This window comes from Takifugu rubripes, chromosome 14, assembly GCF_901000725.2.
Source record: "Takifugu rubripes chromosome 14, fTakRub1.2, whole genome shotgun sequence".
NCBI lineage: Eukaryota > Metazoa > Chordata > Actinopteri > Tetraodontiformes > Tetraodontidae > Takifugu > Takifugu rubripes.
In genome coordinates this window covers 154,498-169,457 of record NC_042298.1, presented here as the reverse complement: position 1 = coordinate 169,457, position 14,960 = coordinate 154,498, and the positions used below count along the sequence as shown (strand labels likewise).

The 14,960-nt window shown below is 45.0% G+C and overlaps 1 long non-coding RNA gene across 1 annotated transcript; it reads left to right on the top strand.

The window, feature by feature from the left end:
• The first annotated feature begins 9,540 nt into the window (after positions 1–9,540).
• On the top strand, positions 9,541–13,624 carry LOC115252378 (uncharacterized). Its single transcript, XR_003890814.1, has 3 exons — positions 9,541–9,632; positions 10,916–11,030; positions 12,822–13,624. It is a non-coding gene; the product is annotated as an uncharacterized lncRNA (long non-coding RNA).
• Positions 13,625–14,960: the final 1,336 nt, after the last annotated feature.

Here is a 14,960-nt window from a genome sequence, read left to right as displayed (position 1 = left end):
GGAGATCCCAAAATGCCCAACAACCGCCTGATGGCAGAAGAAAGAGCAGAGTCTTTGAAGCGGAAGTTTGGGAGAAACATCTTCAAAGAAGAGTACACGCTGTTCATGAATGCCATGTTGAAGTGTGGGCATGCTGAACTTGTGCCCAAAGAGGAAGAGGAAATACAGGCTGGCATGGGATGGTACATACCCCACCATGGAGTACGTCACCCCAAAAAGGGAGGCTTGAGAGTGGTTTTTTGACCTGCTCTGCGCTCTTACCAGGGCACATCTCTCAACAGCGAACTTCTGAAGGGCCCCAAATCTCACAAACTCCTTGATTGGTGTCCTGTTGCGTTTCTGTCATGGGAATGTGGCTATACTGGCTGATGTTGAGAAGATGTATTACCAGGTGAAGATACCACCAGAGCATGTTGACTTTTTGCGTTTCTTATGGTGGGAAGATGGAAACACATCTCAGCCTCTCAAGGAATACAGGATGACCGTTCACATCTTTGGAGCAACATCATCAGCAAGTTGTGCCAGTTATGCCTTGAGGAGGACTGCTGAAGACCACAAAGGCGGCTTTTCAGCGGATGCAGTGAACACGGTCCTAAACAACTTTTTTGTTGATGATTTGCTGAAGTCCGTGGATACAGAGACTAATGCCATTCAACTGTACAAGGAATTGAAGGCTCTGTACGCAGCTGGAGGTTTCAATCTCACCAAGTGGTCCAGTAACAGCAGAGCTGTCCGAGCCCACATTCCTGAAGGTGAAATGGCAAAGGGAGTGAAGGACTTGGACTTGGAAGACCTGCCACTGGAAAGGGCCCTTGGTGTGCACTGGAGTGCAGAAGATGATACCCAACACCCACGCACAGTCCTGGAAACGTTGGCTGCAGGGCCTTGAGGCTCTCACAAACTTCAACATTGTCCGCAGTTTCAAACCAAAGAAGTTTGGTAGGGTTGAACATGCACAATTGCACCACTTCTGCGATGCAAGTGAAGTCGGATATGGCATAGTGACCTACCTAAGGTTAGTCAATAGTCAGGAGCAGGTGCATGTGAAATTTGTGATGGGGAAATCAAGAGTGGCGCCGTTGAAGTTGATGACAATCCCACGTCTTTGAGCTAACTGCTGGAGTCCTGGCAGTTCGAATGAATCGGATGCTCATGGATGAGTTGAAACTGGACCTGGAACCATCCGGTTTTGGACAGTACAGTGCACCTGTCTTGAAGTACATAAGGAGTGACAGCAGACAATTTCACACCTTTGTCGCAAATCGAGTAACGCAATCCGAGGCATGTCTGATATATCGCAGTGGAAACACATACCTGGAAACTGAATCCTGCTGACTGTGCGTCACGTGGATTAAATGCAGCAGACTTCCTGAAAGGCAGCAACTGGATCAACGGTCCCATGTTCTTGAAAGATTTGCCCAAAAACTGGCCAAACTCACCTGTTAACCTCGCGATTCCTCCAGATGACTCAGAGTTGAGGAGAAAAGTGCTTGAAGTCCATGCCACTGTTGTCAGCCACCATGATCCAACTAATGTGTTGCTGAACTACTTTTCCACCTGGTATAAGCTCCGAAGAGCTGTTGCATGGTTCCTAAAGCTGGAGAGTTTGCTCACCCAATGCGCTCTCAAAAGAAAGGGGACCTTAAAGGCAGTCACGGCTGGCCCCATGACACTCTGTTCAAGACCTGGAAGAGGCAGAAGAAGCCATTGTGAAGTTCTGCCAAAATCAAGGATTCTCGCAGGAGATGGCAAGTCTGCGCAATGGAAGGAACGTCAGCCGGAAAAGCTCCATCTTCAAACTGGATCCATTCCTTGACCGTGGCATATTAAGAGTTGGTGGTCGCCTGAGCAGGATGGCTATGCCAGAGAAGCAGAAACATCCAGCTATCTTGCCTAAGAGGCATTTCATCTCAGAGCTCCTGCTTCGGCACATTCATCAACAGGTTGGGCATTGTGGCAGAAATCACATTTTGGCAAGCTTAAGGCAAAAATATTGTGCAAATTCCTTTGCGAGGGAAATTGTGAACAATTGTGTTCCCTGCAGGCGAAACTATGCACGTGCAGGTGAACAAAAGATGTCCGATCTGCCAATTGATCGTTTGACTCCTGACCTCCTTCCATTCTCATGCGTCGGCGTGGATTACTTTGGACCAATAGAAGTGAGAAGAGGGCGTGGCATGGCAAAGCGGTATGGTGTGCTATTTACTTGCCTGACTACTAGAGCAGTCCATTTGGAAGTAGCACAATCGATGGATACTGACTCCTGTGTGAATGCGTTCAGGCGCTTCATATCCAGAAGAGGCCAAGTCAGTGAGTTGAGGTCAGACAATGGAACTAATTTGATCTCCACCAAAAAGGAGCTACGTGAGGCGCTGAAACGTTGGAACATGGACCAAATTGAGAGCAGTCTTGTTCAGAAAGGTGTGAAGTGGACGTTCAATCCTCCAGCTGGTGCCCACCATGGAGGGATCTGGGAGCGCATAATAATAATGGTGAAAAGGGTCTTGTCCTCAATCACAAACCAGCAGTCTTTGGATGATGAAGGTTTAGTCACAGTGATGTGCGAGGTGGAATCCATCCTAAACAGCCGTTCCTTGACAACCGTTTCTCGTGACCCCACTGACTTGGAACCACTGACACCCTAATCACCTACTGCAGCTTAAGGTCCAGCCCTTGCTTCCACCAGGAATATTCAAACAGGAAGATGTGTACGCCAGAAGGCGATGGCGGCACAATACAGTATATCGCAAATCTTTTTCTGGACACGATGGATACAGGAATATGTTCCACTCATGCAGAACGATCCCAAATGGTCCCGGCATCCGGCCGAACTTCTCTGTGGGAGACGTAGTAGTAGTGATCGCTGTTGCTGCAGCACCACGAGGCTCATGGGTGTTTGGGAGAGTCATCGAAGCCATAGCAGATTTTAAGGGCCTTGTTCGTTCTGTGAGATTGCCAATACTAGAACCAACCAGCTCCTAAGGCCAATCAGCAAGATCACTTGTTGGTTATAAAGCCAACAGTGAATGCTGAACAAAGACTCGTGACATGCGCACGTGCTTCCATTTGTACTACATCCATACACTGATACTTTGCACACATTTATAGTTAAAACTGGAATTTAACTTAGAATTTAGAGATGAACATATATGTTTTTTAGTTTTTGAAAATTGGCCCCCATTGTAACTGTGTTGTTATAGCCACCACTGGTAGCTATAAGGGGCCGATATGTTAGAGCCAATTTAGTTCTTAGTTTTCGCTGTTTACTTGGGATAAGATTTGTGGGCCTCAGGCCACGTGCTTTTATTTTGACACAGGCTTTTGGTCACGTGACCAATTAAAGATGGCTGCCCCTCCCTTGGCAGTCAGTTCTCAGTTTTAACAAAGAATGGTTAGTGGTGATATAGTTTTACCGCTTAGAGTTGGTATCTTGGTAAAGTAAAGGCCTTTTGAACTTAGAAAACGAACACTTTAGTTGACTTATTCAAACCTTTTATGTTGAAGCCATTTTATTTGGATTATTTAGCCTTAATTTGAATACACACATTTGGATTTATGCCACTGTGTGCCACCTGCTTGCCTGCCTGCCCATTTTCCCCCCTCTGCTTGCTTGCCTGCCTGCCTGCCATTGCCTCTCTCCCTCTGCCACCTGCTACTTACCTGCTTGCGGCCTACTCACCAGCTTCCTCCATGTTGAACATCTTCAACCATCAAACCAAGGTATGAACAACAGCTGTGCACAGTGTTTCAAGATAGGTGCGTAACAATAAGTATACAGAGTCTTTCCTTTGAAGTTGGAATAGAATTGAAACTGACACTCACACCCACCAAGCCCACAACATGCTGCCACGGCAGCAGAAGGGGTGCAGGGTCAATGACAGTTGACTGTCACTCGCTCACGGAGGGTTTCTAAACCCAGCTCCCTCTATGATGACTATGTCACAGGCTAGCTCTGTGACCCACAGGACACATTTCATATGCATTCCCACATGGCCCTTCCTGCAATAACCTAAAGTTTTTCTATGTGCAAGTTCCTGCCTTTGTTTATCAGGTGCAGCTATGTATGTTCACTTTAAGAGACATTTTACTTGAGAAGGGGGGATGTAGACTGTGTGGCGGTTGCCATGGTTATGGCAGTGGCATATCACGTGTCCGACCGCTCAGGGATGCTGGGAGATATTACGTTAGCCCGCCAGAACGTTACTGTAGGTTGAGTGTGCCTCATTTCAGAGCTATAATAAAGCACCATCGTTCCATAGAGCAGTGTTTTTTCAACCTTTTTTGAGCCAAGGCACATTTTTTTTCATTGAAAAAATCTCGCGCACACCAACCAGCAGAAAAAAGCTTATTTTAACACTGAAGAAGAATATGTTATATTATAGTGTCTTGAATAGGAATCAAGTAAACAAAACGAAAAATGGTATTTTATAATCTTTCCATTTTTACTCACTGGGCCTGTTTGGATGAACATAGAGCTGATATCCTGGCAGGAATCGATGAAAGACACACACGAAGCTCTTCCTCCACAGCTCTCAGTCTTTCTGTTTTTAGTTTTTACAGCAGTCAGGCTTGAAAAGCTCACCTCACACAGATATGTTGTGGAAAATGGGAGCAGTGTTAAAATAGCTTTGTTGGCCAGCATTGGGAACTCCTTTGCAGCTGCCAACCAAAAACTGTCCAAAGGTAGATCAGCAAAGCTTAGCTTGAGACCACGACCTTGTCTCAGTTCAGTTAGTTGCTCCTGCTCCTGTAAAGTCATGTCCTTTCCAACAGCTGATGCTGAGCTGAATGGGTCCCTAACCCAGTCAAGGCACTCTGTGGAGGCTGAAGAGAAATAAAATGACATCTTCTCCTCAGGAGTTTTCAGATGTTTAACTATTATCTCACCCAGTGCAGCAGTATTAACATCTTGCCATTTATTGGTGAGTGGGAACATTTCAAGATTGCCACTTTCCACATGTTGCTGCCAGAGTTGCACCTTTGAACGGAATCCATTTATTTTATCTGTACTTGTAAGCAGGTTTTCATTTCGGCCTTGCATTCGTGTGTTCAGTTCATTCAGATGATAGAAAATATCTGCCAGGTATGCCAGCCTTGCACACCACTCATCACATGCAAGCAGCTTTGCGTAATCGGACCCCTCATTTGTCAGAAACACTTTAAGTTCCTCTCGCAGCTCATCAGCACCTTGCTGTGCGACAACCATCGCACCTCCGTATGAAACAACAAGGCTTTATGCTCCGCTCCCATTTCCTCACACAAAGCCGCAAAAATGCGACTTTTCACAGGTCGTGACTTCACAAAGTTTGCCATGTGCACAACATCATCCAACACAGGAACGAGGTCTGCTGGTAAAGTCTTGGCAACGAGGGCTTTGCGGTGTAAAAAACAGTGCGTGATGAGCACATCTGGGTTTTTTTCCTTCACTCTGCTTCCAAAGCCTTTGGTGCGTCCGACCATGGCTGCAGCTCCGTCAGTGCACACACTCGTGCAGTTTTCCCACTTAAGTACTCCTTTTTCCAGATATTCTGATGTAACCCGAAAAATTTCCTCTCCTGTTGTTTTTCCTGGCAAAGCCTTGCAAAATAGAAAGTTTTCTCTGATTTTGTCTCCATCCACAAAACGCACATTAGCCAAGAGTTGAGCATGTCCACTTATATCAGTTGACTCATCAAGTTGCAACGCAAATTTATTACTGATACGGATCTTGTCCAAAACCACACTTTCGATGTCTGCAGACATCTCATCAATACGTCTGGAAATCGTGTTATCTGAGAGAGGGACTTTGGCTATTTCCTTAGCCGCTACGGGTCCGAGCATCTCGTTTACAATGGCTTTGCAGGCGGGAAGTATTCCTTTCCCTGCCACAGTGTGGGACTTTTTTGATTTAGCCACAAGTTCAGCGACGTGGTAGCTAGCTTTAAGGGCTCTCTCGTTTACCTTTGTAGTTTTTCTCATGAAATCTGCCTGTTTCTCTGTGTTCACACAGGCGAACAAAATACTCAACATTTATTGTGAAGGGGTGTTTCGTTTGGAGATGGCGTTTAAGCTTACTTGGGACCATAGCACTGTTGGAGAGCTTTTCACCACATATCAAACACAATGGAGTCGGCGCCGTTGCATCTCCGGTAAAAGTAAATCCAAATGAAAGATAGCTTTCGTTGTATTGCCTCGCGCCAGAAACTTTGCTCGACGTCACCGTCTTTGCTTTCTTTTGACCTCCATTCATACTGGGGCCTTCATCTGGGTCTGGATTTTGTCCAGGGTCCAGTTCAGAGCCAGAATTTTTTCTCTTCAAAAACTTATCCATCACTCTCACCGCTGTCCCGCTATCCACAACGCCACCGTAAATGTCACCTGCCGCGGCATCGATGCGTCACTAATTCGCTTGTCTCCAAGCACAATGCAATTAACAATTAGCTTACCTACCACCACCTACTGGTATGGAAGAGTACTACATGGTTACTCTGCCAGGCGCTAGACCGCACAGGCACAAAAATTTGATAATTTCCCACGGCACACCTGATAATATCTCATGGCACACTGGTGTGCCGCGGCACAGTGGTTGAAAAAACACTGCCATAGAGAAGACTCTTTATTGTATCACGCACATCTACAAGAACACCTGTATTTAAACGTCGATTTGGACCACTTATCGTCATCCAATTCTATCGAGGTAGGGGTTGTTGGAACTGCAAGGACTTTGAAATACATTCACTCGACTTTTCATAATTTTATCTTAGCCGCTGATAGAGAAATGGAGTTGAAACGATGTTCTGAGTCGTTTTCCCTCCCCTCTGTTTTGCATTGAGTTAATTGGAGATTTAAGCGGACCAGTCGGCGCTTTAGCTCGTTTTACGGGGCGCTAGTAAACCTCAAACAGACGATTGCGAATTAGTCAAGGATTATATTTACAAAATTATATATATAAATATAAAAATCTCGTCCTCGCCCTCCGCGGTGCCTCCTTCCTTCAGACTCGGGTCCTCTACCAGAGGCCTGGGAGTCTGAGGATTCTGCACAGGATCTTAGCTGTTCCTAGGACTGTACTCTTCTGGACAGAGATCTCTGATGTGGTTCCTGGTATCTGTTGGAGCCATCTACTCAGGTTGGGTGTTACTGCCCCTAGTGTCCCAATCACCACTGGGACCACTGTTGCCTTCATGCCCCACATTCTCTCCATCTCCTCCTTCAGCCCTTGGTACTTTTCCAGCTTCTCGTGTTCCTTCTTCCTTATGTTGCTATCAGTCGGGATTACTACATGTATCGCCACCACTGTCTTCCGGTGTTCATCCACCACCACTATGTCAGGCTGGTTGGCCACCACCATCTTGTCAGTCTGGATCTGGAAGTCCCACGGGATCTTGGCCTGGTTGTTCTCCACCACTTTCGGGGGTGTCTCCCACCTGGTCCATGGGACCTCCAGTCCATACTCAGTGCAGATGTTCCTGTATACTATGCCAGCCACCTGGTTATGCCGCTCCATGTATGCCTTGCCTGCTAGCATCTTGCACCCTGCTGTGATGTGCTGGACTGTCTCAGGGGCATCTCCACACAGTCTGCACCTGGGGTCTTGTCTGGTATGGTAGACCCTGGCCTCTATTGCTCTAGTGCTCAGGGCCTGTTCTTGTGCAGCCATGATTAGTGCCTCTGTGCTGTCTTTCAGTCCGGCCTTTGTCAGCCACTGGTGTGTTTTCTCTATCAGCCACTTCCTCAATTTGTCGGTAGTACATTCCATGCATGGGCTTGTCCTTCCATGATAGCCCCTCAGGTTCCTCCTCCTTGGTGGGCTTTTGTTGCCTGAGGCATTCACTCAGCAGTGGGTCAGTGGGGGCCATCTTCTTAATGTATTCTTGAAGGCTTGCTGTTTCCTCCTGGACAGTAGGTCAGACACTTACTAGTCCTCGGCCCCCTTCCTTTCGCTTTATGTACAGCCTCAGGACGCTGGACTAAGGGTGAAACCCTCCGTGCATGGTGAGGAGCTTCCTTGTCTTGATGTCAGTGACTTGTATCTCTTCCAGTGGCCAGGGTATTATCAAATCAATCTTTATTTATATAGCAACTTATACAATCAAAATTGTTTCAAGGCGCTTTCCAGAATCCCAGGGCCTAATCCCAGACAAGCAACAGTGGCAAGGAAAAACTCCCCTTTAACAGGAAGAAACCTTGAGCAGGACCAGGCTCATGTAGGGGAACCCTCCTGCTGATGGTCGGCTGGGTAAAGGGAGAGGAGAAGAGAAGAGGGGAGAGAGAAGGAGGGGGAAGAGGTGAGGAGAGGAGGAGGAGAGGGAGAAGAGAGGAGAGGGAGAGGAAAGGAGAGGAGGGAGAGGAGAGGCACAGAGCACAGAAACACATACAAAAACACTATACAACGGGTCAGCGGGGCCGGAGGTCATTATGCAGCTCTGAAGGCGGCGATACCTGTAAATGAATAGAGAGGGGGCGGGGGAGAGAAGCAGAAAAACTACACGGAATCAGCATAACTAGTCTGCTTGATGAGGATGAGGAGGAGGAGAGGAGAGGAGAGGAAACCATGACCCAGTGGGGTGACAGAGGCCTGTCAGGTGATCATGTTTCCGGACCCCGGCAGCCTTGGCCTATAACAGCATAGCTAAGATGTTAACCTAATGATTAGACGACCCCCTAAGTATGATAATTTGTCTATCTATGATGGTAACTGGAACTACAGAATTAGCAACAATAAGCTTTTTCAAAGAGGTAGGTTTTAAGTCTGATCTTAAAAGGAGCAATGGAGTCAGCCTCCCGTACCTGGACAGGGAGCTGGTTCCATAGCAGGGGGGCCTGGTAGCGAAATGCTCGGCCCCCCATTCTACTCCTAGAAACTCTGGGAACCCCAGAACCCCCAGCTGTGGAGCTGCATCTACCTGTTTCAGGAAGCCTGCTAAGAAAAGCAGCTACACTCCCCTTGCTCACCGTAGTGACGAGAGAGCCAGCAGAGGAAAGATCAAGATCCTGCAAGATAATGCACTTACTCTTCTCAGCAACAGGAGCCATCCAGCTAGCCATCCAGCAGCGAGCTGCTAACAAGCCACCTCAAAGGAGCGACCAGTCTTCCTCCACCTCCAGGACCACACAGCAAAGTCTGCTTTTGAACTGGAATTACTTTTTCCAGCTTGGCTCCACACCAGGATCACCAGCTGAAAGAGCAACACGCTGGAGTGATTGTCTCTCCCTCCAGGACTGGGAACACCAGCTGGGCCCTAGTCTAGCTAAGCTAAGCTAAGCCCTTCAGGCTGATGTTGTATTTGAATGTTTTTCATTTTTTAACTGCAAAGAGAAGGAAGAATACTTCTCTAAGGTTTGAGGTCGCTACTGTTAACCACCAACTCTTCCTCCCCTTCAGCCCTGTCCTCTGCCTCTCTGTGAGGAGCTCAGCCTGGCCCCCACCTTTCACACCCAACAGGCTAAATGAGCGTCCAGGATATGCCCTGGTTCCACTGGTTTCCAAGAAAATAATGGTTGAGTCATTCAAGCTAACATGGTTGAGTCATTCAAGCTAACATGCTCCTCCGTCTGCAGACAGGAACCAGGAGTGGTAGTGGACGGCAGTTATGAGAGAATCTGATTTCCTGTCTTCAGTATGCTGTATCCTGTGAGGTTCATAATTACAGGTTTGTTGTGTTTGTTTGTGTACGATGCTTTCTTGTGATTGACTTGTGTGCATGATGAAATTGGTCTTTTTCCTTCAATGTTCAGCTGCTTTACATGTTTGACTTTAAACACCAAAGCACAATGGCACAATTGATGAGCTAAAGCACTTCTGGATCCGACCCGAGCTACCGACAACAGACATGAATGTCTTTCAAAAATACTTAAGCTACAATTCCAAATGAGAGGTTTCGTTGACCTTGTGTCTCTGTCCTGACATATCTACATAGACACCATTTCTCTGTTTCAGGAGTCAGCAACTCTAATCAAAAGAAAGCCTGTGGTGTGTTAGTGGGGTTAACTGCTGCACACGTAAGCACACAGAACATTCTTGACAAACAATGTGACCCCAGTCTGTTGTCCATAAGGTTTAGAAAGCAGCCCAAGATGTCAGCTGACCTGCTGCTATGCCTGCATCTGTTTCTTTGACAGGTATACAGGAGAATTGCCTTCCAGCACCTGTCCTTTCTTGTCATCTGGGGTAAAGTGTGTAGAGGAAACAGATGGGAGCTGATTCAAAGCTTCACCTCCTGACTCTGTTCCTGTGTAGTCATTTACCCTCCAGGCACCTCTGCCTACATTAGCATACAATTAGCTCACCAACCTTTCCAGCATACAAAATAAACCAAGAACCACTTTACCCAAAAAGCTGAGTGTAGCTAACAAACTTTAGGTATTTTTGACCTGTTTTTAATGCAGAAACACAAACCAAACCTTTGACGCTTTCTTAACTGGAACATGTTTGTATAAAATGTGCTGACACTGTCGTCCTACAGAAGGTTGGGGCTTAAATTCTGCTGGAAGCTTTTTTTTTTATTCTTATAGACTCTCTTTTACAAAGTAATTGCGATCAAATAACATTGTTTTTTTTCATGAAAATACTGCAGATGATTTTGGTGTATTTGTCTTTTACCTTGGAACATTTCCATCTTTGGTAAAAGGTTCATTGATCATAATATATTTAATAATATGCCGGCAATTATTTTTACATGACCTTGTGGAAGTAATTGGATTCACTGGTGTGTAAACAAACAACAAACAATCAGTTTTCCAATAAAGCATGAAATGGTTTCTAAAAGTCCTCCACAAAGCTAATGTAGCAAAGATGCTACACCATGAGTGACAGTGCAGATGCAGGCTGAAATTAACTCTCAAGATTATGTGTCGGTATCAACATGTTTCTGAATGGAACAGGTTCGTGGGGGCCAGGGGCATTTTAATTTGCCATTTGTGTGTTCTTCCTCAGCCTGAGTGGGTTCCTTCTGCATGATTATGGCTTCCTCCCACTGAAAAGACGAGAGGACATTTGAAGGAAAGGTGGACTGCTGCCACTCAGGTGTGAAGGGGTCTTGGTCCTACAGGTAAGCTCTGCCTGGTTAGCAATCTTGTGCTTCCACTGTTTTCTCTGTTTTGCTTCACCTCATGCTTGGGTATTCCTGATACCAGCGGTCCCCATCCTCCTCTGCACCACGGACCAGTTTAATGTCAGACAATATTTATGTTGATATTTAATATTTAAGGCGTAGCAGACATATACAATGTAGCAATACTATATGCCTTGTATATATCTCTAAGAGAGTGTATCCTTTCTATTGCTTTAATCACACACACGAGTACTACACAAGCACGTAAAACATACCGCCAAAAGGGGAATGGGCCAGTTACCAACATCGTTACCAACATCGGCACATTAGTTCCACTTATTGGTTCCTACCAATATTCCACATACAAGAAAAAAAAAAATCACCAACATAAACTGATGTTTTGTAAATAGAATAACAAAGTTGAATCAACTGTGTACCTCTATGTAACTTTATTAGAAACGTCCTCCTGGCTAGCGCCAACAACATACAAAAGTAACGTCCTTTCTGCCCCAACTCTCTCTGGTCGCTAAGGTAACACTTAAACATGCATTCAAAATAAGATACACCACAAAACAAATATGAATTACAGTACATGAAAAAGATGACTGGTCACAACGCTAAATGAGCGTGAGGTCTGAGCTTGTTTCTAAGGAAGGAGGCGCTCCTATCTAGGGGTGATGGGAGATGACCACACCTGAGGTGTGTTGACACGTCCAACCCACGCCATCATTTGGCCTTTGATGTGGAGATTCTCCCGTCTTCGTCATAAGAAAAATGCACTGCGTCCAAAAGACCACAGCAGTACAGAAGTAGTCCAAAATGTTTATTCCCCAAAACAGCAATGGTACAGCCGAGGAAAAGCATCAGCAATTCCAAGGGAGCACCAAGGAAGTACTAAACTAAAGCTTTTTGTCTCTCCTTCTATTGTCAGGGTCCTGGGCGTTTGTTTTGGTCTTCTTCGGTGGTGTTTTCCCTGTTCCTGCTCTGTTCTGTCTCCAAGGGGCATGGTGGAGTCCTCTTTCCCACACTGGTGACAGTCACACCTGCTGTTAAATACCAGTTGACTGGCTATTTAGGCCCTAAAAAACTAAACCCTAACATTTTTAAAACATTTATTTATTTAATTTGTTTCTATTGATGGATTTTATCCAGATAATCTCATCAAAAACCTTTGACAATGACCTAAAGCCTTCACACTTCAGGTCTCACATACAAACCTTTAGACTGTGCAGAAAACTGTGAGTGAGCATGTGAAGCAGCTCATTTCCCTGCATCTCACTGTTCTTCTCTTCTAGAAAATCAAATCAGTGAGCAAAAGGGAAAAAAAACTTTCCCCAAATCTCAACCCATCCTCTTAAAGCTCAAAAATGAAAACTCTTCTAGATTTAATGGGCAGGCAATTAAGAGATGCCAGTACAGAGTCATGTAAACTCTTGTCAATACCTGTCAGAACTCTAGATGCCGCATTGTTGGATCAATTGGATGTTTCTTAAAGAGTTGTTTGGACATTCTGATGATAAAGAAATTACAATAGTCCAGCCTAGAATTAACAAATGCATGACTAACTTTCAGCACCATGTCGCGTCAGTAGTTTCCTGATTTTTGGATGTTCCTCGGGTGAAAAGGCCCTTCTAGAGACTGTTTTAATGTGTGAGTTGAAGGACAGATCTGGGTCAAAGTTCTCTAATGACACTCTCATCATCTCATCCCTCATGTCGTCATCATATAGATTTTACTGTTCAATTTCCTTTTCTATTAATTCCAAGTAGGTGTTGTGATCGTTTCTAGGCTGCTTACATACTTGACACCAACAAGCCCGGGATAGAAATCATTGTGAAGGACAGTGACAGCTGTCTCACAAGGGAGGACTTGTGGCAGCTTGGGCATTCCTCAGTGACGTAGGTATTTACGAGCTCAACTGCTTCTCGTTACTCTTCTTACTTTGTTGCAGATTGGAAATGCAAGCTGCTAAAAGAAGCTGCCAAAGCCACACGAGATTAATCGCAAAACAGACATCTTTCTAGCCTAATATTTTATTTTAGTTTTTGTAACACAAGACAACCAGCCCTCTTCGGTCACTTGTTCAGGATGCAAAGACCGACTTTTCTTTGGACTGCGGCGCTGCCATATTGTCCAGTGCTTGGCCAAATTCTTACAGAGTTAGCCTCAGTAACCACTGCTAGTTTTTGTTATTTTGTTATTGATGTTAACTTGCTCTCCATTCTATTCTATCAGAAATCTTTGTTGTTCACAGCATATTCTGAGCTTGAGCTCAGATGCTACATTTTGGTTCCTGAGGTCATTGCTTTTCTCCTCAAATTATGCTAAGAGTGAAGTGAAGCATTGGCTTTACTAATTTATGCTGTAAAACGTGGAACTGTACAGTTTTCTGAGGTTTTTCACAGGCTGTTTTTCCCGGGCTAATAGCGTCATTCAAATTCATTCAGTCCTGAGGTCAGCAGAACCTACCGCAGGCTCTGTCATCTGTTCTGACTGTATTTTTGACACAAATAATATTAAGTCTAAATTATTATTATGATGAATTGTCTCACTTGGAAATTGTAGATTTCTGAATTAACAGAAAATGTAAATAAAGACAAAAGATGACCTGGACCCATGTGCACGAGGACCTCATGTCAATACTTAATAGCTAAACATAATAAATGACTGTGCTGTAAAGACTTACATTCAATACACAATTCTGTAAATCAGTCGATACATGAGTCCTGTGACAGACCCTCCCCACCCCTCCCCCGTGCCATGGGGCTGATTGGAATCTGGATCAATACCCTTTTCTGTGCCCTTTAGTTGCATACATTGTGATCACTTCCCGTTAATAAGCCATATAAAAGTACCCTGAAATCTGCATCTTTGCATCACCACATAACAAACCCCAAACCTGGGCTCGATGGATTCCGTCAACAGACTTTGTTGATCCTTTGAACTTGTCAGCAACAGCAAATGAAACACCACCATCAGTCCTGTTCTTCTTTAAACCTCCTGCTCCTGTTATGTCCTCTAGGTGCTGCTGCTGTTGGGACGCACATGGAGAGTAAATTTGTTTCTTTTCAACCCTCCTGAGATCTCCCAGTAAGACATTATCAGTCCACCAAACTGCTGCTGAGATGCAGAATAGGTTTCACTAAAAATTGACCCTGTTCTGCTGGACAGATGGTTGTTACTGGAGCTCAAGGTGTCACCTGTCAGGACAACTGCAGCTACCAAGCTAGCATCTGTTTCCACCACATGGTCCCTGATTAGCAGTGATGTCACGCAGAAAACAAGAACAGAGTCAAGAATGGAGCTGCTGTGAGAAGGATTATGTTATTGTTGTTATTAGTATTATCTTTAAATGCTATTGTATGTAGACTTTGAGTGTTTGAGGAATGTTGATAGGAAAAGAAGAACATGAGAGTGTCGTAAAAGTGCTGAAGCTGCTTACAATCAAGCTCAGCACTTAGATGTATCCTGTTGGTCAGGATTAGAGAAGTTTGTAAAGATGTCAGAAGACAATGAATTACGATATCCTGTTTGGACACCCATTCTGTTTGCACCAAAAAGAGGTGAGCGAGCAGCAGACGAACGGAGTTGACAGAGGAAGCTTGAACTGCTGCTCGCTCACCTTTGCAAAGGACTCCAGTTGTTTGCGTGGTTACTCTGAGTCTAGTGAACGAACAGCGCGGGTGATCAAAACTTCATCCTCACACTGCTGCAGAGTTTCATTGATGAGTGACTCAAACCTGGAAAGTCCTTGAGGTTGCTGCCCCAGTTACAAACTGTTTATTCTTTGTGTTTATGATGGTCAAGTTACTGTGATGTTCTGATTGATCAGCTAACAGACCAACTGCATAATATGGACATTTCTTTAAAAAAAATGGCATCTGCAACTGATTTTAGCTTTGTGCAGGTTTCCTGGAAAACAGAAGA